The sequence below is a fragment of the Lepidochelys kempii genome, chromosome 9 (genome assembly GCF_965140285.1).
Source record: "Lepidochelys kempii isolate rLepKem1 chromosome 9, rLepKem1.hap1, whole genome shotgun sequence".
In the NCBI taxonomy this organism is placed as follows: Eukaryota; Metazoa; Chordata; order Testudines; family Cheloniidae; genus Lepidochelys; species Lepidochelys kempii.
The window spans coordinates 60,035,673-60,058,848 of record NC_136388.1 but is presented as its reverse complement, the minus strand read 5'-3'; the positions used below and the strand labels follow the sequence as shown (position 1 = coordinate 60,058,848).

General features: G+C 50.2%; 1 protein-coding gene across 4 annotated transcripts in view; it reads right to left on the bottom strand.

The window, feature by feature from the left end:
- MID2 (midline 2) overlaps positions 1-22,359 on the bottom strand; it is a 339,116-nt gene extending 316,757 nt beyond the window's left edge. For all 4 annotated transcript variants that reach the window (XM_073360610.1, XM_073360614.1, XM_073360612.1 and 1 more), the window contains exon 1: positions 22,163-22,359. The gene's annotated coding sequence lies outside the window, so the exon portion shown is untranslated. The remainder of the gene's footprint in view (positions 1-22,162) is intronic.
- Between the last annotated feature and the right edge of the window lie 817 nt (positions 22,360-23,176).

Genomic DNA, 23,176 nt, shown 5'->3' with positions numbered 1-23,176 from the left:
CCCAACTCAGTCCTGCCTTCTTTTGCACAGCCCTGACAATATACAGATCACCTAAATTGTAAGAAGAAGTATTAACTAGGTTTTATATAGCGCTCTTTATCATAGAATCGTAGGACTGGAAGGGACCTCAAGAGGTCATCTAGTCCAGTCCCCTGCACTCATGGCAGGACTAAGTATTATCTAGACCAGTGATTCCCAAACAATGGTTTGCAACCCCATTTTAATGGGGTTGCCAGAGCTGGCTTATACTTGCTGGGGACCAGGGCTGAAGCCCAAGCCCCACTGCCCAGGGCCTGAGGGCTTCAGCCCTCGGCGGTGGGGCTTAGATTACAGGCCCAGGGCTGAAGTCATAGAATCATAGAATATCAGGGTTGGAAGGGACCCCAGAAGGTCATCTAGTCCAACCCCCTGCTTGAAGCAGGACCAATTCCCCGTTAAATCATCCCAGCCAGGGCTTTGTCAAGCCTGACCTTAAAAACCTCTAAGGAAGGAGATTCTACCACCTCCCTAGGTAACGCATTCCAGTGTTTCACCACCCTCTTAGTGAAAAAGTTTTTCCTAATATCCAATCTAAACCTCCCTCACTGCAACTTGAGACCATTACTCCTCGTTCTGTCATCTGCTACCATTGAGAACAGTCTAGAGCCATCCTCTTTGGAACCCCCTTTCAGGGAGTTGAAAGCAGCTATCAAATCCCCCCTCATTCTTCTCTTCTGCAGGCTAAACAATCCCAGCTCCCTCAGCCTCTCCTCATAACTCATGTGTTCCAGTCCCCTAATCATTTTTGTTGCCCTTCGCTGGACTCTCTCCAATTTATCCACATCCTTCTTGAAGTGTGGGGCCCAAAACTGGACACAGTACTCCAGATGAGGCCTCACCAATGTCGAATAGAGGGGAACGATCACATCCCTCGATCTGCTCGCTATGCCCCTACTTATACATCCCAAAATGCCATTGGCCTTCTTGGCAACAAGGGCACACTGCTGACTCATATCCAGCTTCTCGTCCACTGTCACCCCTAGGTCCTTTTCCGCAGAACTGCTGCCTAGCCATTCGGTCCCTAGTCTGTAGCTGTGCATTGGGTTCTTCCGTCCTAAGTGCAGGACCCTGCACTTATCCTTATTGAACCTCATCAGATTTCTTTTGGCCCAATCCTCCAATTTGTCTAGGTCCTTCTGTATCCTATCCCTCCCCTCCAGCGTATCTACCACTCCTCCCAGTTTAGTATCATCTGCAAATTTGCTGAGAGTGCAATCCACACCATCCTCCAGATCATTTATGAAGATATTGAACAAAACCGGCCCCAGGACCGACCCTTGGGGCACTCCACTTGATACCGGCTGCCAACTAGACATGGAGCCATTGATCACTACCCGTTGAGCCCGACAATCTAGCCAGCTTTCTACCCACCTTATAGTGCATTCATCCAGCCCATACTTCCTTAACTTGCTGACAAGAATACTGTGGGAGACCGTGTCAAAAGCTTTGCTAAAGTCAAGAAACAATACATCCACTGCTTTCCCTTCATCCACAGAACCAGTAATCTCATCATAAAAGGCGATTAGATTAGTCAGGCATGACCTTCCCTTGGTGAATCCATGCTGGCTGTTCCTGATCACTTTCCTCTCATGCAAGTGCTTCAGGATTGATTCTTTGAGGACCTGCTCCATGATTTTTCCAGGGACTGAGGTGAGGCTGACTGGCCTGTAGTTCCCAGGATCCTCCTTCTTCCCTTTTTTAAAGATTGGCACTACATTAGCCTTTTTCCAGTCATCCGGGACTTCCCCGGTTCGCCACGAGTTTTCAAAGATAATGGCCAATGGCTCTGCAATCACAGCCGCCAATTCCTTCAGCACTCTCGGATGCAACTCGTCCGGCCCCATGGACTTGTGCACGTCCAGCTTTTCTAAATAGTCCCTAACAACCTCTATCTCCACAGAGGGCTGGCCATCTCTTCCCCATTTTGTGATGCCCAGCGCAGCAGTCTGGGAGCTGACCTTGTTAGTGAAAACAGAGGCAAAAAAAGCATTGAGTACATTAGCTTTTTCCACATTCTCTGTCACTAGGTTGCCTCCCTCATTCAGTAAGGGGCCCACACTTTCCTTGGCTTTCTTCTTGTTGCCAACATACCTGAAGAAACCCTTCTTGTTACTCTTGACATCTCTGGCTAGCTGCAGCTCCAGGTGCGATTTGGCCCTCCTGATATCATTCCTACATGCCCGAGCAATATTTTTATACTCTTCCCTGGTCATAAGTCCAACCTTCCACTTCTTGTAAGCTTCTTTTTTATGTTTAAGATCCGCTAGGATTTCACCATTAAGCCAAGCTGGTCGCCTGCCATATTTACTATTCTTTCGACTCATCGGGATGGTTTGTCCCTGTAACCTCAACAGGGATTCCTTGAAATACAGCCAGCTTTCCTGGACTCCTTTCCCCTTCAAGTTAGTCCCCCGGGGGATCCTGGCCATCCGTTCCCTGAGGGAGTCGAAGTCTGCTTTCCTGAAGTCCAGGGTCCGTATCCTGCTGCTTACCTTTCTTCCCTGCGTCAGGATCCTGAACTCAACCAACTCATGGTCACTGCCTCCCAGATTCCCATCCACTTTTGCTTCCCCCACTAATTCTACCCGGTTTGTGAGCAACAGGTCAAGAAAAGCACCCCCCCTAGTTGGCTCCTCTAGCACTTGCGCCAGGAAATTGTCCCCTACGCTTTCCAAAAACTTCCTGGATTGTCTATGCACCGCTGTATTGCTCTCCCAGCAGATATCAGGAAAATTAAAGTCACCCATGAGAATCAGGGCATGCGATCTAGTAGCCTCCGTGAGCTGCCGGAAGAAAGCCTCATCTACCTCATCCCCCTGGTCCGGTGGTCTATAGCAGACTCCCACCACTACATCACTCTTGTTGCACACACTTCTAAACTTAATCCAGAGACACTCAGGTTTTTCTGCAGTTTCGTACCGGAGCTCTGAGCAGTCATACTGCTCCCTTACATACAGTGCTACTCCCCCACCTTTTCTGCCCTGCCTGTCCTTCCTGAACAGTTTATAACCATCCATGACAGTACTCCAGTCCTTAGGCTTCAGCTTTGCCCTCCCTCCCTGCCTGGGGCAGTGGGGCTTCTGCTTTGCCCCCCCCCCACCTGGGGCAGTGGGGTTCAGGCAGACTCAAGCTTCTGTCCCCCATCCTGGGGTCGTGTAGTAATTTTTGTTGTCAGAAGGGGGTGGCAGTGCAATGAAGCTTGAGAACCCCTGATCTAGACCATCCCTGACACGTGTTTGTCTAACCTGCTCTTAAAAGCCTCCAATGACAGAGATTCAACAACCTCCCTAGGCAATTTATTCCAGTACTTAACCACCCTGACAGTTAGGAAGTTTTTCCTAATGCCCAACCTAAACCTCCTTGCTGCAATTTAAGCCCATGGCTTCTTGTCCTATCTTCAGTGATTAAGAAGAACAATTTTTCTCTCTCCTCCTTGTAACAACCATTTATGTATCAGTAAATCTCAAAGCACTTCCCAGTCTTTACTGCATTTCTCTTCATACCCCTGTATGTTATCTCAGTGTTCATACCCCAGGGTTATCCCAGTGTATGGATGAGATAGATGTTTTGCAAGCATGTTCAAAAAAGGCCATTTTAACATCTTGTGAAGTAAAATTCTCAAAAGCAACTCATTGACTTAGGCGCCTCTGCAACCATTTTCAAAAGAGATGTAATTGAGTGCCTAAATCACCTTTGAAAATGGATGCTTATGGTTGCAAATGACTTAGGAGCTTTTAAACATTTTACCCTCTGTCTCCTAAATCCTGCTGACTTACAGTGAGATATAGGCTCCTAAACCCCTCAGTCACTTTTGAAAATGGGACTTACCAATGCTTTCAAAATGTTACCCTTAATCTCAAAAAGGTCTCAGGCTCACAGACTTTAAGGCCAGAAGAGACCATTGTGATCTAGTCTGACCTCCTGCACACTGCAGGCCATAGGACCTCACCCACCCACTCCTGTAACAGACCCCAACCTCTGTCCTCAAATCATGATCAAAGTCTTCAAGTTACAGAGAATCAACCATTTACACTAGTTTAAACCTGCAAGTGACCCATGCTGCAGAGGAAGGTGAAAACCCTCCAGAGTCTCTCTGCCAATCTGACCAATGGGAAATTCCTTTCCGACCCCAAATTTGGCAATCAGTTAGACCCTGAGCATGTGGGCAAGACCCACCAGGCAGATACCTTGAAAAGAATTCTCCATAGTAATTCAGAGCCCACTCCATCTAGTTTCCCATCTTCAGCTGTAGAGGATTTTTGCGACTAGCAGTTGCCAATGGGCCACATGCCATTGTAGGCTGTCCTATTGTACCACCCCCTCCATAAATTTATCACGCTCAGTCTTGAAGCTAGTTAGGTTTTTTGTCCCCCTGATCCCCATTCAATTTGATCAACATTTCCAAACCATACTCCAGGTGCCACAGATTATTAATGATGTGCACTGCTATAGCACATCAAGCTCTCAGTCAGGACAGGGGTCTGACTGCGCTAGGTGCTGTACAAACACACATATTGAGAGAGAGTTGCCCCAAAGAGCTTGCCATCCAATCTAAGACAACACTCAGTATGTGGGTGTGATAAATAATCAGACACCAGGACATCGCCTTGTGTTAAGTGTGGTGCAGTCCATTCCATTTTTTAAATAAACGTAAATAAAGAAAAATTTAGCAATAACCCTGAAAATGCAACAGCATGAGAACAGGGAACAATATCACCCTTGTAATGGGTGTATGTTTGCAACCTGAATTCTGAAGAGGCTATCGCTCTCCGTAACAAACCACACTCTGCAGTACAGAGACCCGCAGAGAGAGCCCTGCTTTCTACAGCTCCAACAGTGCAGGCTCCATCACTTGAGCTACAGCTTCACCTTTATAGAAAGACCCTCTTGAACTTTCTAAGCTGCAAGCAGCCAACACAAGGGGAAGATGCTGACCCACCAACATACCTGCTAAATGGTGCTTCCAATGTCGGCAACCTGACAAAGCTACAACAGGAGGTACAAAAAGAAAAGTTAATTGCAAGGAACTGTTAATGCTTACGCTGAAATTTAAACCCACAGTCCCACAGGCAGGAAAAAGAGAGCTACACAGCTCTGGTATAGCCCACCTCTCACTCATAGAAAGACCAGAACAGAGGGTCTTTCATTACCAGGCATCAGATAACACTAAGCAGTAGTGAAGATACGTATTGCTGTATCGAAAAGTCTTTCATTTGCAAATCTGCATTAACAATGCGCCAGTGAAAAAAACATTTCAGATACTGTCAGAACTGAACAGTGCACACAGGTAAAACGAGTGGACACACTCCCAGGCCACAGGGTGATAGAATGTCTCCTGAATGATGTTATAGAGCAATAATAATAATAATCTTAATCTTTCACATCTATAGTGTTCTGCATCACAGTATTTCAAGTAACTTCTACGAACACAAGCTAATGAACTCCTCAGAATCATGTCGGAGACATGTTCTGCACTGATCCTCATGGCATTTTACATGTAGGTACAAGACAATATCCCTGCCCAAAGGAGCTTATGATCCAAGTTAAGACATGACAGTGTGAATTTTACACCTGGGTGCTAGCAGAGAAAACAGGGGCTGGCATCTCAGAACACCCTGGCAAGGCAGGCTGGGAAGCATTATACCCATTTTATAGCTGGATAAACAGAGGGTAAATGACTTCCCCAAAGCCACATAGAACATCAGTATAGAGCCAGGGCAAAACTCAGGCAAATAGACAGTGAGCTGTCACTGGCCCTCATCCCCATCTGCCTCCAATTTCAAAACAAACAACAACAAAGCAGGTAAACACCAGGTAAACACCACAACTGCACCAATTATCACTGTGTTTATTTGACCAGTTAACTACAATGTTAATTTACCTATGCACAGCACAGCTTTCCCCTGTGACCCAACAGGAGTGGAAGGGACGGCTCTCAGTGATTGGCCATCTCTGTGATGAGCTGTACTGCGGGATAATGCCTTGTATATTACACTGGGGTTTTCCTTTAATGAGTAGAAAGGAAAATACATGCTTTGTATCTTGCACAGAGCAGCGGAAGATCAGTGGAATAATAACAGAGCCTGGAACTGGCACACGAGAAAAAGAGCATTACATCCACAGGCATATTCTCCCCTTGAGAGCAACTGTGCCTTTATTCTCTACAGAAACCACCATGCGTGCAATGGCACGGTATACAACTGCTCAACTGTAATACACATGCATTAATCCCAAGGACACTAGCGGGAGCTGGGGGCACTTTTCTCAGATCACAGGACTACATGAGAACCCGCCAGCAGCAAAGGGCTTAATGAAATGTGTGTGAAAGGGCAGGGTTTAAATCAATTCAGTCTCCCAACATCCAGAATACACTTTAGAACTCCCATCACAGACAAGCATTGTAAGAGTGCTCAGTGGCTTGGCTGCGCTCAAGGGAGAGATTGGGAAGGGAGGCAAAGACCCTCGGTGGCATGGAGCATAATATTTTGTATTTACATAATGCCTTTCATCCGAGGATCTTAAAGCACTTTAGAGATATTAGAATATCATAGAATATCAGGGTTGGAAGGGATTTCAGGAGGTCATCTAGTCCAACCTGCTGCTCAAAGCAGGACCAATCCCCAATTTTTGCCCCAGATCCCTAAATGGCCACCTCAAGGATTGAACTCACAACCCTGGGTTTAGCAGGCCAGTGCTCAAACCACTGAGCTATCCCTATTACTGATGGAACCTCACAAACCTGCTGTGGGCTAGCTCACATGCTACAGTGAGGGGGCCTTATAGGTAGCCTGGTAGGTCATGGGAACACTGAGCAACAAAAAATTAAGTGACGTCCCCATGGCCACACACTGCTGGGCACAGACAGAAACAGAACCAGTCTACTGATTCGTGGTACCCTGGTCTTACCACTAGATCACACTCCCTCTACAGAGAGAAGATGGGGAGATGAGGTGAGAAAGAAGAGGTAGAAATAATGAATGAGAAACAGGAAGCAGCAAAACAAAATTTGTTTGCAGATATGCAATGAATAACATGCTCTCAAGACATGCATAAATTAGGGCTGTGATTCTATCTGTGTGGTTTGGTGACAGTAACACACCATTCTGACTTTTCTCCCAAGGTTTGCCATGTCACCATAGCCTCACAATGGTATTCCAGCAGCTAGGTGTATGTTACCCCTTATATTCACTTTGGGAAGCTGCAAAAACACAGCTGACAGGAGCATACAGATTGCTGAAATGAACATTACCTCACCTCTAATCACCTAGCTAAATGGACTAGTTATAATCACCTCCTAACTACTGAAAGGATAATGTTGATTGATAATTATTCATTAGATGAAGTGCTGATTAAATGACTTGAGGAATCATGGGGGGATAACGGGAATTAAAGAAGGATGCGCTAATTATGTCCTTCTGGAAACGATAGAACATGTCAAACGCCAGGACATGGAGTGATAAAGGTGACACCGATAGGGAGCCCAGGACCACATGTCAGGTTTGGTTGCCCTTCACACTAATACAGGCTCTTTTCATTACGGTTTTCAAATTTTATTTCAACCCATTTGTAAGGGTGGACGTTAAATACAGCCCAGACATTACCGCCTGGCGCTAGCGAGCCCCAGGAAGGGGAAGCGAGGACTCTGTGCTCTCTGGCCAAGGGGTGGCAGGGTGCGTCGTGCTGTGAGACCAGAAGAGGGGACACAGCACCTACCTCCAGGAGCTTAAAATCGTGCAGACACACCTGGTGCCAGTACGAATTTGAGACTGTTTCTGATGCTCCCGGAGACCCTTGCTGAAAGGCCCGCACAAAGGAGTGTGCTGTGAGGATAGGGACAGGGCAGCAAGGAAGGGCTTACACAATTGAGGGTGAGCAAGGGACACAAAGGGAGCGGCAAGCCATGCTGGCTGTGCAGAGCAAAAACAGGAGCGAGAAGGGAGAACAGACACATGGGCCAGGGCAGAGCCGTGCCTGGCGCAGAGGGTCAGAAGCTGGGAGCTGCTGGATGGCTCTGAAGGGCCATCAGAGGAAGGTGACTTGAGCAGCAGCATTTGGGATGGGATAGGATGGGGTGGGATGGGGGGTGAGGTGAGGTGAAGAGCAGGGTGGCCAGGAGGAAGCATTTGCATTAGTGGAGGCGAGAGGTGGCCAAGCCATTTGGGACGGGTGGGGATCAGGGTTAGCGGTGGTGCAGGAGAGCCACAGCACATGGCACAGACAGTGCATGGAAGGAGACTAGGGTGACCAGACAGCATGTGTGAAAAACTGGGACAGGGGATATGGGGGGGAGGGTAAATAGGCACCTATATAAGACAAAGCCCCAAATATCGGGTCTGTCCCTATAAAAATCAGGACATCCGGTCACCCTAAAGGAGACATGACAGGACACTGAGACTGTGCACTGGGTGATGGGAGGACCAGAGAAGCTTGGAGGACGTTGAAGAAGTTTGAGCTCAGCATGCATCGGAGGTTTGAGTCTGCACAGGAGAGAAGGGGGAGATTGGGCTTGGCAACTGAAGAGGCCCTGAAAGCAGACAAAGAAGCACCGGAAAGGAGGAGACTGAAGACAGAGCCCAGAGAAGCCAACAGAGAGGGGAAGACAGAAGAGGAGCTCCAAGGAATAGCCAAGACTTAGAGCACAGGAGTAGGGAGAGATCAAGGGAGACAGCACCACGGCAGAGAAGAAGAGAGCCCATGGACCTGAGCAGGAGGAGGCCCTGGGAGGATATTTTCAGGGGAAGCTAGGATTGCAGAACAGTAGAAAATCAGGGCAGCAGCAGATGTCTTACTCAAGGAGCTGAAAGGCAAAGGGGAGGAGGCAGCAGCTGGAGAGCCAGATGGGGTCAAGGAATGGGACTTGGGGGCTATGTGAGCACATGGCTCAGAGAAGTCAGAAGTGAGTGGAGTCAGGGCATAGGAGCTGATAAGAAACATTTGGGGATCCAGGAGTGGGTGTCTGGCTGGAGGAGAGAAGAGGTGTTGCGGAAGCAGAATCAGAAAGCTCTTTGCATATGTTCTCTTGAAGAAATGGCCACGGTCCTGGGGAGAGAGGGAGGAGGAGAAGCAAGTTTGGCAGGCAAAGATAGAGAACTATGGGCTCAGGAGACAACCCGAGCAAGGCCTGGCTTCTGGCAGAGTTAAAAGCTGCAGTGCTAATCACGAATCACGCTGGAATAGCAACACTGCAAGCAAAGGAGCAGTGCAGTAGTTAGAGTGGGGCACAGAGAGGGGCAGAGCTGGGTCCTACACATACAGTCCCAGACCATCCCTTCCTAATAATACATGTGCAAAAGCTTCCAGCACCAGGAAGCAAGACAGAACCATCAGCAGCCAGGGAAACTCTCCAAGTAAAGCCAGAGCACATTTCTGGAGAAAAAACAAGCAGAGCAGACAAAGGCATCTTTGAGGGGAGCTAAAACAATGTCTTGGAGCACTCACTCCCCATCCATCATAATGTAAAGCACAGACCAGGAGAAATCAGGGCCAGTTTGCTAAATAAACTGAATTGTTTCTGGCTCCGTTTCCAGCATGCTCCTAAAGGACAGGATCTTGCAAGTTAAAAGTGAAGATGGAGAGTGAATTGCAGATTGGTGTGTCAGCATAGAGTACCAGAGGGCCCAGATTCTCATGCTGCAGCACTCAACTCCCTGGATAAACATTTCAGCTCCGGAGAAAGGTACCTGGGGCTTCCAGTATGTCAGACTCTGGATTCAATTTGCAAGGGCATAGGAAGATGGGAACACAAAGCGCCAGAGCTAAAACACACTAGTAAACAGAGTGGTTACTTTACAGTGTGCACGTTCTCTAAATGAGCTGTCAGTGTTTACATGTAAAGTTTAGGAGAGAGACAATGTGTATGAATGCTACTCCAGGGAATGTTATGCCGGAAGAATTCCAGAAACTTTAGAGTGCCAGCTTTAAGTATGTGTCAGATGTTTTCAGATAAATAAAATGCTTTTATGCAGACTGTGCCCATAAATCTCAGTAACAACTCGCAGTTTCTGGATTTCTTCTGCCACAGCATCTTAAACATCCTGTTGTCACCCTGGGCTGCATCAGAAACTTCAGCAACATAAGCCAGTTTGTAAGGCCATCGTTTCGCTAACACTCTGTGCTTCCGGAGGCTACAGCCCACTTTCTGGTGGGGGACATTTTTCTCGAAGTTGTTCCCACCTCTCCCCCAAAGCTCCACACTACTGCGCAGTGGGGTGTGCCATCAAACCACCATCCCGCCCCCGGCGACTGCATTCTATTGGGCATGAGGAAGGGAGGAAAGTGAGTCTTCTAAGATAGTGACAAATGTTTGCAAAGCCGAAGCCTGCACTATCCAGGCTAAGTGCCTTTCTAACACAAACATTGCAGCCTTAGGCTTGTGCCTGGGAACCAGACAGCGACTGTGAGGAGCCTGGGTCAAGCAGCAGCCATCTGCGTGAGATCTTAGGAGAGTCTACACAGCCACTGGGAGATGCAATGTAGACACACCCAAGCTAGCTTCGATCCAGCTAACCACAACAACACAGGCGGTGGGATGGGGTAGTCACCCGAGTACAACCCCACTGTGAACCCAAGGAACATACTCGGCCAGCTGGCCTGTGTCACTGCAACTACTGTGAGCGAGCAAGCTCTGGTTCAACTACGTGGGCTGGCCTGACTACAGTGGAGACATACCCTGTAATGCACCTCTATTGTGGGCCGGCCCAAAGCCTCTGAAACATTTTGGAGGGGCCACCAAATGTGCAGCACTGGCGGTAGGTTTCCGGCATGTGCCAAGGGGCAGCACAAGCCAGAATACTGCCGATAAGTCACTTTGGGGTGCACCATGCTGGAAACTATTATTCCATTAGTTACAATTTTTCCCTGCATCGCGCAGGAAATCCCTATTCTCTCCCCTTGAGCTCTCTGGGGGAAGAGACGTGGGTGCCTTTGGAACAATTATCTCTGTTACCTCAGCACTGCATTGGCGCTCTGGAGACTGGGATCCTCCCTTCACCCGCAGAGCAGGGGCAGTGCAGCCAAAACTGCTGCAAGCTTCTCCCATGCCGCTCTCCCTTCCCCCGGGCTCCTGTGGTCCAGCCCCGGCAGGTTGGAGTTCACTCTTCAGAGCCCGCACACCCCTTTGCCTCCATTGAAACTGCATACAAGATGGCCAATCAGTGCCAGCCACAGTGAAGTTTTCTGCGATGTGGGCACTGGGTTGTCACAGGGTGGCTTCCCCATGTGAATGAAGTAGATCCAGCTCCCCTGCTAGAATGGGTACTCCCTGTTTGGCCAATTAGGAGGGCAGGGCAGCACTTGGGGCCTATAAAGTGGGTCCCAGTGAGCCGGAGCAGACGGGTGCGCCAGGAAGGGCAGGTGAGAGCTGCCAGAGACCAGGGGAGACCTGGAAGCCAGCAGAAGGTGGTTCCTGGGAGAATGCTGAAGGCAAGAAAGCAGCAGTGGGGGTTGCCTGCTGACTAAGCCAGAGCCAAGCCCAGGGAGGGCTGAAGGGAGAAGTGCAGGGGCCCACCCACTGACATCTCCAAGGCTGGACTAACTACTTTCCTGGACCCAAAGGAACTATGACAGGGCTGAGGGAGTGAGGGATGCTCCTAGCAGAGAGGCTGTGGGATTGCCACAGGGAAGAGTGGGGCAGGACTCCAGCTGGAAAGGCAAAGGAGCTGGGGCATGGTGAGGGGCGCGGTGAGGGGTGCCAGGGCTGACTGAGAAGCTAGGGCTGCCTTTGATGTGTTGACTGGACTATGGTGTTGGGGCTTGTTGGGGTGGGGGGAGGGAGCACACGTGCTTTTGTTATAAATTTAACCCCACAAGGGCTACTGGCATTAAGAAAAACTAATTGGACTGTTTTGGGGACTCTGAATGGGGAAACTGAGGCAGGGCACAGCCAGTTGACAGAAGGAGTTCCTGGCAGGCAGCCCTATGACAAGGATCCAGCCACATCTCACTGGCATTGACTACACACCAGACAAGGACAATTTCTGGCCAAACACCTTGCCTCTATTTACCCAGTGGCATCTGCTGGCTGGCTTCATCCAGGAGCCTCAGCTCCAGGCCCATGAACCATCTAGCACCATTATAACCTATCAAGGAGTGGGGTTTCCAGCTGAGAGCTAAGTATGTTGGGTGACAAGACATTCGCTAATTAACTAGTTTTAGCTGGTTTGTTTTGTACCCTAAAGAAATTGTATTTGTATCCCCAAGTCATCTTAAGCCATTTATTCTGGCTATTCTAATCTGTCCCTGCGCAATACTGAACACAGCCCTGGTTGCTGCCATTGCCACATGGCAGAAGGGTCAGAGGAGGGGACCGGGCTCTTCCCCAGTGCACTGACCCTGGACCTCCATCATCGACGCCCCGTCTTTTGTACAGACAGAGGAGCAGCAGGTTTAGGCCCTGTGGTAGCTGTCTCTCCCCACCTGGTGATCCATCCCTGTGAAAAGCCATGAGATCCTTAAGGAGAACACCACTCCCCATGTGCTAAGCAAACATGGTGTCCACACCCCGCTGCAGGGTGTTGCGTGACACAGCAGCCCCCTCTGCAGCCTGCTCAGTGCACGGCAGGTGCTCCCGGCATTGGGCTCTGTAGGCTCCCGTTTTCGGGGTCCCATTAACACTCTCACACTGCAGGGAACAGATGATGCTTTTCTAGGCTGCAGAAATAATAGGTGTAAATACCCTCAGCCCCACAGTGAGAGAGAAGCCAGCAGTCCCTCGCTCAGCCCTAGGGGCTGTTAAATATGGGTACAAGAAATGCTGCTGGCCTCTCGCCAGCGATAAGCACCCAGATGCTTCCCTGCCTATCCTAGCTCTTGGGCTGCTTAGTGCCCAGCCTTCCCTGCACCGCCAGCTGCCAAGCTCTGCTCTCCAGCTGCCTGCTCACGGGCAACCTCTGGCTTCCTCCTGAGCCTGGGCCCCTCTGACCTGCTTGCGCTGTGGGGCGTATGGTGCCCTCCTCTGGCTGGATGTTAAGTTGCTGGGTAACAGTATCTGGTGCCTTCTGAATGGCCGGCCGGCGACTAACTAGGTTAATGCCAGCCCATCAGGACTCATCTTCACAGGGAAACTACCCGAGTTCGGACACATTCCCTAACACGCCCTCCAGTGCCTAACACTGCCTCAGCTCCTTGTGGTTAACTCTGCAGTGAACCCAGGGCCAGGCCACAGGACCGTAACCACAACGGACCAGCTCTACACAGAGAGAGGGTGTTTCAGATGCCCTCAGAGTCAGCCGAACTCTGATCCTACGACAGCCAATGGTACAGCTCAATGGGGGCAGGGTAGAGCCAGTGCCAATCCCTTCAAAACCATGACAGCCTGCATGTTTTGCCCGGTGCTAGCTAACGTGCATTCTAATGTAATGTAACTTAGCAGGCACACGAGGACCTCAAGTGTGCCCCTCCCCCCTGGGGAACACAGATGGGAACTCCCTAGGAGAGGCAAATAAATCAAGCAGGTTCACCAGAGCACCCACATCAGGCCATGACATCGTCAGCCCTATCTTAGCACCTGGACCCTTCCAGCAACAGAGCAGGTTAATAGCTTCATGCTAGCCTGCGGTAATGTCACAGCTTCACTCAGGGCCCCCGCTGCTCTCTGGACGGCACACGGCATTTCAGGTGCTTGAGCATAATTAAACAGCCTAATTTTAATCAGCCCAGTTACACAACCAGATTTACTGGGATTCCTTTGATATCTGTTCATGACACACATTTCATATGCTCCATGTCTCTTTGAAGAACACAGAAGCTAATTTAGTCCCTGGCATCTCTGACTTGCTGCTGCAGGAGGCTGCAGGAGGAGTGCATCTTTTTAGCATCTTTTCTGTTTACTCCCATGCAGCTTTTCTCCCAGTCTGCTTTTTTTATGCTGGTGCTGACACTTGCCATTATAATGCCCCTGCTTACTAACAGAAGCTAAGGCTTGGGGGGTTTGTTTGGTTTGGTTTGGTTTGGTTTGGTCGACTAACTCAACACTGGATTTAAATGAAATTTTCCAAGGCAATTACCCTTAATGTGATCCAGTTACTGTATCTGTAATATAAGAAATAAATAAATGACCCACTGATTAATGTCACTATTCAACATGAATTCTAGCAATAATAATAAATTGTATAGCCCCTTTCAGATGAGAATTTCAAGCCACTCTACAGATAGCAATCATTTTCACCCTGGCATCACAGATGGGGAAAGTAATACTTCCCCCCTTTTTATGATCTATTGGGCTTCGCCCGTCTGCTCTCAGATGCTGAGTCCTATCCTCAACCCTAGAACTCATGCTGACTTCAGGGGCATGTGTGCTCAGAGTGCCTTCAGCAGACTTTTTAATAGCTGTAAAATAAATACAACTTACTTGGAGGTTTTGGAGGAGACAGTGAGTTTTGCCATTAATTTGCATGGGTGAATATAAAAGTCCCAATCCACCGATGGGAGTTTTGCCTGAAAGAGGACCGCAAGATCAGGTCCAGAACACACACGATGCTGGGGAAGAGCATACAATAAGCACACCCTACACTCCAGGTTTTGAGCATGCTCCTTTGATATGCCTCAAGCAGAGCCTGGTTTTATTTCCCTTCAAGCACTTGGCAGCTGTTTACCAATCCCTACACCAGAAATGCAGCAGGTGGGGGAGAACGGACATCCGTTTATTAAACCTGGTTGCTTGCCATAGTATACTAAGCACGTTTTTCCCGCTGGCCATATCCTAGTTAGCGCAATTTTAAATAATAAATGTGGGTTTTATTGGGAAATACTCTCCAGCTCCCTTAAGTAACATTTGCTGCCTATTTGGAGCTTCTCTCAGCTCAGCGTCGGACTGAAACGTGACGGATAGTCACACTCCTGTCCCAGTTTAAACGGAGAACAGGGCGCAGACAGAAAGCCCCTAATGGCTTGAGACCAGGAGGCAGCCTCTGCCTTTGATCATGTGCGTGTTTTCCACACCCATAAATAATTACACAGGAAAGCGATAAGCAGCATGTTCTGTCACACTGCTCATCGCATCCAGCGGCAATGCTCCTGGGGAGAGGGCTCACACAGCCACTCACTTCGCAGTCATGCCACACACCATTGCTAGGGAGGAAGTAGTCTAGCTACAAAGCGGTCCTCCAGATTTCCTCACCACTGGGCTGAAAAACCAGATGCATCTGGAGTCTCTGCAAGCCTGCTTGAACATAGATCAGCGGTCTCAACCTTTCCCCTCGGGACTTGGCCATTATAATCATCCCTCTTCACCCCATGCCCTCCCTTATCAACAGAGGCCACCTACACACCGTAGCGTGCCTTGATCATATTACCAGATGTGACACTGGGATGGCGAGAAAGAGGCAGAGCCGCTCTGTGCAAAACCAGTACTAATGAGAAAGATGATCTTGTCACAAAAGGGGGCCTGCAAAGGGGAATATATTGGCCTTGTGCCCTTCTCTGATTCTTAAAGTAGTTTAAAACCCAAAAGGTTAGATACTCGGGCCCTGCCCACCCTAGGAAACATTGTGGCAATGGAAAACTGACAAAGTTACAGCAAGAGTCGGGTGATGGACAGCTGCGAAGAGAAAGGAAATGCAGCTCACCCCTACACTTGCTTCACTTGACTCATACAAAGAATCCCATTGGGGTCAGCAGCCTCATTCCACGCCTCCACCAGAGCACATGCGCCAGTCTGGATAGGATCAGAGCCGCAGCCTGCTCCAAACTGTCAGTTGTGTTCGCTGGGTCGCACCTCTGACTAGCAGCATTTGGAAGAAAGGACCCCCGTTGGACAGTCTGGACCCAGGCAGGCGAGGTGGGATTGCTCACAATGCACATCCCAGATCCCCAAGGAGTCCTCCAGCACAAGCAAGGAAGAGCTGGCTTTCGGAGGGATAGAAAAGCAATACACTGAACCCTTCACCCTCCCACATCACAGAGGAGCAAAGAAGGGCACAGCTCCTTGCCCACAGCCTGCACCCCCACAAGCTGTGAGGGACCAAGCCTTTGCTTCAGCTCCTCCTGCCCCCTTCCCAGCAGCAGCACTAGCCGCTGCTCCTTGCAGCATGCCCCAGAATCCCTAAGGGTGGGTGGGGCTGCAGGCCCCCAGGCTGGCGACAGAGGGGTCTGTGATCCCACATGGACCGCAGCCCCCACCCACTCCCTAGGGAGCTGTCACATCATTCACTGCCATGGTTTGGAACAGTTCCCAGGAGCGGGGGGATTTGTTAGTGAAGCAAGAGGCCGGCTGTGGACCATCCCCGCCCCGGTGACAGCGCTGCCTCCAATTCTGCAGAGGGGAAATAAAAATAGGGACGTGGGCTGCAATGCAGCAGCACGGTGCAAATGCCGTGCATTTCTGCAGCAGATTCCGAGGAGCTTGCAGCAGCTGTAGTGCAAGCAGATGACCTTTCTGATCACTTGGCCAAGTGTGTGCAGTCCCCACCGCGAGGCTGGTGCAGTGCTGGGGCCAGCGGGCCGGGATTGGACACAGACCATTTAAACACGAAAGGGGATGGGGGGGGGGAGATTGGAAAAATTAGTCACTGGAGACCTGCTGTATCCTGCCAGCTCACTTGGTTTTCTCCTCCCTGGAGGCAGCTCAACCTTGGGGGAGTTCATTTTAAATACCGGATGTAAAAAGGGTGGACATTTTAAAAAGATTCTGCTTTGACCAAGGTTGGGGGCTGCAAGGCAGCAGCAGAGACGGAGCACCGAGCCGAGCCCCTCAGCCACTCAGGGCTATAGGACCCGGGGGGGTGGGGTGGGGTGGGGGAGGAGACACAGGGTACTCAGCCGTACTCCTTCCTGAGGTCCTAAAGCGGAGCAGTGTGCAGCCTCCTCCCCAACACCTGCTACCCGAGGGGAGTTGAGAACTGGTCACTTCCTCATGCCTTTGGGCAAGCGAGCATCGCTGGATGCAGCAGCAGGACCCCAACCTGGTGCCCAAGGGAGCATGAGCCCCATATCCCGCTACCCTTCCCTGCTCTTGGAGGATCCCTGCACACATGCAAAACAGGACAAGATTGAGGCACTTACACATATCACGTAACACCACAAAAACCTGCAGCGCTCGAAGGCATGAGGCCAGGTTGGGGAAGAGGGCAAGGGAGAGGGACAGGGAGGGCTGCAGGGCCCCAGATCCATCCCTCCTCCCCCACGGTTGCAGGTAAAGCCAGTGGATCTGCCCTCATGCTCCTTCAAAGCCACCTGCCTACCCTCTTGACTCCTGAGGGGTCTCTAGGACAGCTGGCCACAGGAGCTGCCAGCCCAGGGCTCTCTGCCCCACCCCTCCCGCAGCACTGGGGGCAGCAAATGCACTAGAAGGAGACAGGCCAGAAAGGAGGAGGGAGAGAAGAGAGACAGCTGAGCAGGGGCAGGGTGCAAGCAGCACCTGTCTGGGGGTGGCTACAAGCCCTGCAGGAGGAAATCGGAGCTGGGAGACTCCTTCTCAGCTCCCAGCTCAGCGGTCACTCCCTGGTGTATTTCCTGAGAGAAGCCAGTACATCCAGCCATGCAGAATGAGCTCTCCTGTGCTCCCCAGCCAGCCCCTCACTCTTAGGGGCTCAGAGAGGGACCAAGAAGTGCACGGGCTGGGGGATCTTAAAGCCAACAAGTGAGATACATTTTACTGAAGCTGGCCAGGCCCCAGCCCCTCCTGCTCCATGTGCCAGTCCTGACACAGAGCAGGGAGGGTTTGCAGTGCTTAGAGCGTATTGCTTTCTTGGATAAAGTGTGCATAGGCTAAGGCCTTGTTCCGCTTCCTCCTCTTTAGCCGGAGAGGGACAGAAATACATTCTAGGCCGCTGGAGAAGGAGTTCCTTTTAACATTTGCTAACAGCCTCACTTGGGAAAACAGGAAGCTGGTATCTGATTCAAGGGCTGAGACATTCCATTCCCAAGGTCTGTCCAGCCAGGGGAACTTTGCTTTGCCATGAGGATGCTTCACTGCCCAGCAGTGGTGTTAGCACAAAGCACAGTATGGGTATTTCAGCTACACACAAGTGTTCAAATTTTTCCCTGAATAACCAGTCTTCACCGGTGTTCTTGGGACCGCAAGTTCCAACCCAGTGCTGTCACTACATGCACAAGACACAGCAACCGAGTAAACAACACGAACAGAAGGCCCAATAAGGTCAGTCGCTTCCTTCCCTACTGTGTATTCTGCTCATTAATCAGTGCAACTAACAGAGTTACTCATTTATAATAGATGACACTAAACCAGAGTTCTCATTAAGCCGTAACGTACAACTGTTCTCTGGGAAAAAATAATAAAAAGCAGCCAACTTTACACCAGTGGCTGTGAAGCAGAGTGCTTTACAAAGCCGGCGGAGGGCAGGGAACACAGTCCCCAGCATCTGAGCTCCAGGACTGATCAGAATATGGGTGACTTCAAACCCAAGCAAAGGTGTTCTCTCTGGCCAAGAGGGTTCCTAGGGCTAGGCACGCAGTTGTGTTCTTGGCAGGTACACACATAGCAGCGAAAGCTCTAAGGAGACTGAAAGCCAAAGCAGCGCTGCTGACAATCATTCCCACTCAGCTGGCTGCTAGGGACCTAGCAAGCAAAATAAGCAGCGATGGTCCTGAATCTCAGCTTGGGAGCCCAACCAAACCCCAGATCCACACACGCCTCAACATGGAAATCTGAAATCCAGATCCAAACCAACCCAGTTTGTTTTGGTTTTTTTTTGTTTGTTTGTTTTTTTTAGGGGGGAAACCAGGTTTTAAATATCACAGAAGAAGACTGCAGCTGCTAACTGGCCTTCAGGCTTGCCATTTGGGACCATTTAAGCCATGAGTTCAGTGGCAACAGTACATAGCAGTTCAATATGCAGATCTAAGCCCGTACCACAGAATTACATGAGCAGAACTCAGCCTTAAATGCCTTCTGTCCCAAAGAGTCCCTTTATTCCTTGCCTTTGTGCTATTCCTTGCAATATTGCACTGGCTTATCCCACTAGAGCAGACGGACCCCTAACGGAGAGGGTACAGTCACTTTTTTTTTTTTTTTTTAAAGAATGGTTTCAAGTGCTTGACTGGGGACACCCACATTTCTAGAGGGGCTGGTCACCCATCATCCTTGGCTTTACTTGGAACTGAAAACCAAGGCATTTAAACTTAGCAGCCATGAGCCCCTTTTGAAAGCGCTGCCCCTGGGAAATGCACCGTTGGGACAATTCTCATCACCTCTGCCCGAGACTTGCCAGGTTAAACAGGACACAGTCACCTCAGAACTGATTGGGGAACACCCAACAGGGGGCAGAAACATCAACTAAAACAAACCTAAAAATCAGGCCAACCTTTAAGGGTAAAAATATAAACATTTGGAAAGTGATTCAACCCTGAACAGAGGGTGATTTAAAATAACAGTATTTTTTTTGAATAGTCAGAAGCCAATCACGTGCATGCTCAGAAACTGTACCTCCCTCGTCTTCACTCACACGTATGTCTGTCTGCACACATAACAGTTAGCAGTCACTTTACGTCTTGTGCCTCTGTCAGGGATGCTGTCGGCTCCCATTATTACTGCAAGTGATCTATTTCAGTGGATGGAATTTATCAGCAGCAGCTTCAGAAGAGCAATGCTGACAAACCAGGCAGGGTACATACAGGGTGCACACGGCTTTCCCTTGGCGCTTGGCGCTGCTGATTTAACTGGGAATTGGTCCTGCTTCGAGCAGGGGGTTGGACTAGATGACCTTCTGGGGTCCCTTCCAACCCTGATATTCTATGATTCTATGCAAAAGGCTCCTCCGGGCACAGGCCGGTCTGTAATTGTTTGTAAACATCAGGCACACCCAGGGCTCTGGGAGCAACAACCACCACCTAACTCCATGCAACGGACCTTTGCCAAAGGTACTTCCTCCTTCTGGATCTTTGCCCTGCTTGCTCTTTTTCCTGTAGCTTCATTGTACACCCAGTTCGAGTCACTTGTGTGTTTTGTTCTATTGCATCAAGGCAAGTTGTTACTTTTCTTCATTTCTGAGTGGTGTTTATTATTTATTCATTAAAAGGAAAAGGAAAAGCAAAGGGAAAGCAACACAAGCAGATTCCTAACAAGTTACAGGCGGCAGTGACAGGCACAGCAAAAAGCTGCCTGTAGGAAATACAGGCAGCTCACCACTGCCATCCTCAAATTTGTCTGTCATCATCTACATCAGGTGACATTCTCGCCTCCCCACTCCTGAGCGGGACATCAGTGCTATCTATAGACAGGGGTACCTGGCTTATTTTAAAGTAGTGAGAAGGAAGGGGGTATTAATATTATTCATAGGATAAAGGAGCCGCTCAAACCTGTACCCAACATGTCTCAGTCCCCAATATAAGCAATTGGCACTGCACTCCAAATTCCCAGCATGCTGCCCATCACTGACCTTTCTGTTCATAGGTAACAACACCACACTAGCTAGAAACACACTGCAACTGTGCCTTGCTGAGCTGTAGTGGTTACAGGCTACCAGTCTGGCTAACCTGTGGCAGCTCCTTGGATGGGGACATTCTAGTTTGAATCATTGTCCAACAATGACTGAATCAAGGATTCAGAATTCATTTTCCATGGGGAGGAGGTGTCACACCCACAATCACAGGCAGTGCTTAACCCATCAACACACTCAGACTTGAGAGAATTGAGAGACACCAAGACATATCCCAAATTCCCCCACCCCATTTGACAGAGCTGCCATTAAGCACCTGAACCACTGCAGCTGCATGTAGAAATATATGTATTATAGTCATAAACTACACAGGTGATGCACATTGCGCTTCCAAAAGCTATGAGTAAGACTTGAAAACTAGGAATTAAAATAGTGCTACTCAGACACACTGTCTACCTTGTCGTAATATGCTACATTTCAAAGCCAGTGATCACGGTCAGTAAAAGCAGAAAGTCAATAAAAAACAATAGCAAAACATTCTTTCAAATACCAGCCACTCTCTCAGACCTCACTGCTCAGAACTGGCAAATTAGCATTATTACTGTCTTTATGTGTGCAGTTCCCTCGCTCTGCCTTTGATTTCAGAGGAGAGCTGTTTAAATAACAAGAAACCCATTATCTCTTAACTCCCTTTTAACTAAACTTTATGGCCACTAAAGCTGTATAGCACTGTTAGCAACAAGATCCGACTGGAGCAAGCCCACAGCATTTGCAGCCTGCTGACCAGAAGAGAAGCTTGAAACTGAAACAGGATCATTGAACATTTAATCTCTAGGCTTAAAGCGGGAAAGGCCACTACCCAGCCTGCAAAGTCAGACGGGAGAGAGACTATTTATTAATTATTATGTATTAATTCAGGAGCATGTACCAGCCTGGGGGGTAAGTAGCAGAGCCCAGCAAGTGACAAGATCGGAAAAGCTACTAGTAAAAAAAAAAAAATTCACTGATTGAACTGCAACTGTTCAGAGCCAGCAAGGAGACCTGGAAAGGAAATGGGGGGGGGGGTCCTTCCTTCAGCTGGTATTAGCCAGAGTTAAGGATGGACTCAAGGCACCTAACTTCCTGCTCTGGAAGGGAACAAGTTGCAAAGCACTGGCAGCGCTAACTAATCTATCTGCCCTACTAGGGCAGACACACTTGGCAGTTAAAAAAGCCTTGCTTTGTAGGAAACAAGAAGGGGAAAGGGGGAGGACTGTGACCATCATCTCTGACCTGCTAATTCTGCCCATGCTGGGGGAGCCGTGCCCTGCACAGTGGATTTGCTCTCCCCCCCGCCACCCTTCAATGCCAGGACCAGGCCAGGGCTGGCAGTAGGAAGCGCACTCCTACCCCAAACTGCAAGGACGCTGCCCTGCCAGGAACAGGGATCGGGTTTCGCGTCAACTCCCTCACAACAAGCTGCTGTTTGCGCCACTTGCTCGCCCTCTGCCAAGCAAACAAGCCAGGCCCTGGGCTAAGAGCTCCCCTGAGAAGCCAGTTTGGGGGGGGGGGGGAGGGGTGCTACGCACACGCGCCTCTTCCAACACCAAACGACCTCCTTCCCCCTGGAGCCAAACACCATTAACCCCTTCCCTTCCCACCAGCGGCGCGCGGCGAGCACCAAGTTCCACCCCAGCCCGCCCAGAGAGCAGCAGGGACACGGACCTGCCCGGCCAGCCTCCGCCGCCCACCCCCCAGCGCTCCCCGCCACGGGTCCGTGCGCGGACGGGCGGGCTCGGGCTCCCACCTACCAGCGGGTTCCGGCAGCCGCCTCGCCGCTGCCCGCTCATCTTGGAGGCGCAGGAGACACAGCGCCGGCCGGGGAGCGAGCGGCGGCGAGCGGGGAGGCAGGGCAGAGTCGCGCCGCGCCGCCTCCCGCCCCGCCTCCGCAGCTCCGCTCCCCACAGGTAAGGGCGCACAGAGCCGCCCCAAGCGCAAGCCGCCGGCGGGAGGTTCCCGGCAAAGGCAGCCCGCTCCTGCCGGCTCTGAGCTGCCCCCGACTCCAGCCCCAGAGCCAGGTCTTCCCATGCCCAGCAGCCTTCCCCAGGGTGGAGAGCGGCGCCCCGCCCGGGGCAAATGACAGAGCCCACCCCCACGCTGCTCTCGGCCTGGGGCACGGAGACAGCCGGTCCCTGCCCGCTCCCAGCGTCGGGAGCTGGGGTCTTCAAGCCTCAGCAAGCTGAAGCCAGTCTGACACTCCCCCCACCCATGTGCGGTGAAAGGCCGAGAGCTGGGATTCACCCCCCCCGGCTCTTCCAGCGCCCCCACTTTAGCAGAGGCTGGTGTAGCTCTTCTGTAATCTCCTGCCTCTCCTTTCCCCCAGCTTTGGAGAGCATCCCTATCCGTAACTAAGATAACCTTTAATCTAGCATCATTGGCAGCAGAGTATAGTGCCTATGGAAAGTAGTGGACTTTCCTCAGAGCTATTGTTTCAGGCTCTCTGCAAACTCAGGAAGCTGTTGCTGCATCATTTACAACAAGCCATTTACAACTATAGCAGCCAGACACTGACTTTCAAAAAATGAAGTCTGAGATGGAGGAGAACAAGAAGAGTGCTGCCTCTACTCTGGGCAGGCTCACATACACCCCCACCCCAATCCTTCACACTTGTGCTTTGACAGTGCTCATACAGCATATGACAACAATTAAGTAGTTTGGAATTTGAGCCCTTCCAAACCACTGCAATTATTAATGGTTTTGCTCCATGCGTTTGGGTTTCATAGATATAGCAGGAGGGCCAATCCAGCAAGCTGATCCATCCAGCT